The sequence below is a fragment of the Mustela nivalis genome (genome assembly GCF_964662115.1).
Source record: "Mustela nivalis genome assembly, chromosome: 6".
Classification (NCBI taxonomy): Eukaryota; Metazoa; Chordata; class Mammalia; order Carnivora; family Mustelidae; genus Mustela; species Mustela nivalis.
The window spans coordinates 88,166,251-88,171,224 of NC_139025.1; positions in this window are offsets into that span (position 1 = coordinate 88,166,251).

Consider the following 4,974-nt stretch of genomic DNA (forward strand, 5'->3'; position numbering starts at 1 on the left):
ATTCAAAATAAGAGTTGAAAATAATGTTGAAGAAATTTCCCAGAAAAAGAAGTGAAAAAAATGAGAGTGAAAAGATAAAATGATTAGAGGATCCATACAGGAGATCCAGCCTCAACCAAAATAAATTTCATTAAGAGAGAATGAGGAAAATGAAGGGGAAGGAATTATTAAAGAAATATTACAAAAGAACTTTTCCGAGGTGCCTGGGTGGGCAGTGGGTTAAGACACTGCCTTCAGCTCAGGTCATGATCTCAGGCTCCTTCATGATCTCAGGGTCCTGGGATTGAGCCTCATACTGGGGACACTGCTCAGTGGAGAACCTGCTTCTTCATCTTCTGCCACTCTCCCTGCTTGTGCTCACTCTCTCTCTCTGTCAAATAAATACATAAAATATTAAGAAAAGAAAAAGAACTTTTTAGAGCTAAAATATATAAATCTCTAAGTTGAAAGGTTCTACCACGTGAATATAAAAAAGCCACATCATTGGGACCTTTCTGAATTTCAGGATTAAAGAAGAAACCCTAGACTTTCTAATGAAGGCAACCCCCCCACAAAACCAAAAAACAACAATCCCAAATCCCACACAGATGAATGGGAATTAAAAGAACATCAGTCTTTGCTAAAATGACATTAGAAGCTAGAAAAAATGGAGCAATCTTTTACATTTCTATATAAAAATGACTGGATTTCTTTACCCGATCAAACTACCAACTGAATAGAAGATAGAACAAAGACATTTTAGACATGGACGTGTCATTTACATCTCATGTGGCCTTTCTGAGCAGCTTCCTGGAAGACATGCTCCATCAAAATGAGGGGCTAAAACCTTGAAGAAGAACATGTGGGACTGAACACAGAAGAAAAATAAAGGAAATTTCCAGAATGATGGTGACCAAAAAACCCAGGATGACAATCATATGGCAGGTCTATGGAGCTAGTGGTCCATGCTGGAGCAAGAGAAGAAGGGGCTGCAGTCGGGAGGGAGGAAGGAATTTATGGATGCTCTGATGTGTTTGACTATCCAGGGAAGAGTTCCATCACCGTCAGACAGTTAGGCATGGATTAGTGATGAATACTGAGAAAACACCCAGATAGTAAGAATGATCAACTCTAAGAAAAACAAAAACTTTACAAGAAGGAAATTTATGCATTACATATCTTATGGGTGAAATATATTCATACAGTTACAAAAAGATTACATACAAAAGACTGAGTAAAAAACTCAGTATCAGGTAGATGAAAAGTATGACTGTGTGTGCTTTGTAAGTGGTTTCTGTAAACATGCAGTTACATTCTCTTTTCCGATAGGAAGCCAATAGCTCATCTATAAAGGAGAAGAACTAAGAAATAGCAGGATATTCAGAAGTATGAAGTAAGAAGCAGCAGAAATGGTTGAAAAGTATAAAGTTGTGCCCTCTGTGAAACAGGAAAGTGGTTGCCCCTGGGATTGAGGCCGATGACTTGCTGGTTTTTATTATAAGACTTATAATATTATTTGACATTTTATGTAACCTAATACACATATAGTATTTTTGATTAAAAAATCACTTTAACTTACATTTTTGATAGAAAATTTAAAAAGAAAACTGAAGGGGAATGTTGGTATGAGACATACTCACACACACACACACACACACACACACACACTCATAAACAGACACCCCCCCCCCCCACAGGTACATGATGGAGTGGGAAAGAGCCCAGAGGGATGTTCTCGTAGATAGTTGAAGGCAAGGCACAAATTTCCTCTCCTCCCACTGTGTTTTGACAAATTCAAGTTCATGGGTATGTGCCAGTTCAACAAAGACTGAGAATGCTGGGTCAGTGTCTGAGGCAAACTGCGGTGTAAGGAAGGATGGAATAGGGGAGTCTGAATGGAACAGGGGAGGTTCTTACTGAAAGTCTTATTCACTTTAATACTCAGACTTTGGCAGTAGGTAGGGTTGTGGGTGAATGGCATCTCCAGGGAACATGATAACGGTGCTGAATGGCTGCTATGAATCAGATTTCATGTGACGGGAGTGTGGCAAAAATGCATATGATAATATTGATAATAGTCTGACTGTTACAAACCACACAGTAAAAAATAAGCCTCCTGCTCACGATTCAAGACTTGCTATGTTCTCAGAAAGACCCTGAAATGCAATTAGAAGCTATGACAGTTTTTCTTCTTATTAATATTGCTTTATTACTGACGTTCAAACTATTAAAATTCTGTATTACTTTGGCTCAAGCTGAAAAAACCTCATCAGAGTGTCCTCATGAGGGTTCCAGTCCAGGGATGGGATTGCAATGTGAATGGAGCATCTGTGTTAGGAATTTTTTTCATTTTTCATATTTAAACTTATCTCACATTTTTCAGAGCTTGAATTCTCTTAACTACTTATGGCAGATGATCAGATATTTGTGTTATATTGGCAACCTATTTTTTTAAAGAATATAATCTAGTTCTTTAAGGAAAACATTTTATAACCAGTTACACAGGGCTTGTTAATACTGGATTCCTAACGAGGTACTGTAATTTGACCAGAGTCAAAGACTCTGAATTGTGTCCTGTTACTGAGTTGCTAAAAATCCGATTAAGTCCCTTGCTCTTTCTATGCTTAATTTTTTTCATGAAGGAATGGAGTTGTTAATTTTTAGCCCTGTTTATGCTCATAGTGATTATGAAAGTTCAATAATAAATGTGAAAATACTTCGAGATCATGGGCAGAAAATTACAACTATAGTTGAATGAAATATTATAACCTTGTGAGCAAATTCCTTTAAAATTCCAGATTTCTTTCTCCCTTTTTTCTTGTCCATTTTATTCAGCTCAGGAAAAGAAGAGAAGCATGCATTTATCATGCACCTATTATATGCCAAGCGTTTGTGCTCACTTTACTATGTACCTCACAATTGAACATAGAATCAAAATATTTTTTCTTGGTAACGATAGTATTTCTTTGAGTGAGAGACCATTTATAAAATGTCTCTAATATTATTTTTTATATAAATATATAAAATAATAATAACTGACTATCCTAAATATCTCCAGTTGCAAAGTAGACTATATGCAAGAAAAACAAACATGGTGGACATATCACTTCCCTGATTTATTATCAGTCTTTCTAAAATAGGAACCCATTTTCGTTTTAGAGCGGAAATTTGTGCTAGAGAAGACAAGAAAGATCTTCTGTTATATCTGATTGATCCGGCCTGTTTCAAAAGCCGCACTCAGCAGTTCTAATGGGAAAGGATGTGAAATTGAAGGTGTGGCTGGTCTGCTGAGCATCTGCTTTTTGATAGTGTTGGTGGTGGTCAAAAGCTTATTGATTTCCATCAGAGGAAATGAGTAAGCAGGCTTCAGGATGTTCTCTTTCTCTGTTTAATGCTCTTTCACTATCACTCTTGCACGAATTCCCAGAGCAGGACTTAATATGGCGATGCGTATTGTCATTGGGGTTATTATTTTGAATGCAGATTGGAATTTAAGTGACACTAAAAATGCCCAATTTAGCAAGTGTGTTTGAATGCTCTGGAGACTAATTTTGTTGGTGGGTATAAGGCAAATTAACTCACTTTTGGTACTCCAATTCCTTTAGAGCCTCCCATAATTGGCACCAAATAGCTTGAAAGAATGAACGAAGCTATCAGTGTGTAAGCGATTTATCCCATGAATCCTAGTCTCCAGAGTTCCAAAATACTAACTATAAAACCAAACAAGATGCAGATCTATTTGATCTCTGCTCTGAGTGTTCTTCCCAAAGGAACCCCCAAAGTCAGATAGCTCTGTTCTTCAAGTAGTTATTATAAGTGTAGGTATTAACATCTCAGAATTAGCATGTAAGAGCTGGAAGGGGCCTTAGAGATTGGCCTAAGTGAGGAGACCCAGATAGTAGCAGTGAATCATGTTTACACATGGCTGGTTAGCAGTGGAGCCTGAGTATCCTGAACCTTCCTCGTTCATGAATTTTTCAATTATACAAAAAAAAAAAAAAAATCATCTTGTTAGTATATATGTATTTTTTTTTCCCAAGAGACAACACTAAAGGATATTTTATAAGTTCTCATGTTAGTGGAAACCAACTAGGAAGAGAAAGAATCCCCAAAGGTTTAGCCTAATGGTTTTTCCATTTGTCGATTTGTGACCTTTACATTTTAAAATATTTTTCAGTGAGAGGGATAGCTAGTATCTTCCCAGCTTCCTCAGAAAGTGGAGCTGCAGAAGCCATGTTTATACTAAAAGACTTTGCCTGTGTCTCCATTGACTCAATCAGAAAGAGAGAATTTACCCATTTGGGGTCAATCTGATTGTTTCCCAGGAGTTGGCAACTGAGCTTTTGGTTAGACTCTGATGATTGAAGGGTGGTCTTTTGTAGCCAGTGCATGGAGACACAAAGAAAGGGCTTCTGCTGACAGGTAGGATGGAAGCAAAGGCTCAGAGAAAGGCAGAGATGTGAAACTATGGGGAAGGAGGAAGAGAGAAAAAGAGGAGAAGCAGAGAGACAGAGGAGGAAAGAGGGAGGAAGCAGAGGGGTGGGAGACAGAGAAGGGGGAAGAGAAAGAGGAGGAGAGAGGGAAAGGAGAGAGAGAGGGAGAAAAAAGGAGAATGATCTGGGGTTGGGGGGGGGTGGGGAGAGAGACAGAAAAATAACATTGCCTTAGTTCCAGAGAATTTTCCGGTGTCTGACTCTAATCCTTATAAGGCCTTTTCTCCCTGCCCTGGGGATCCTTGAGATAACTTTATAATACACCCCCACCCCGCTTTTAATTAAGTTGGTTCAAGAGGACTTCTCTTATTTGCAACCAATGAGATTTACGTAAAACAAAAACTGCTTTAAAATATGTGTCAAATCCCTATTAGACAGCTCAAGATTATAGTCTGTGAGTGCCAGAATTTCAGTTGAACTCCACGCTGAGGCTTTGGTCAACATTTGTGCTTCTAGTAAATGACTACAGCCTTTCTTGGTGAAGCAGTATCAGAACCATTCT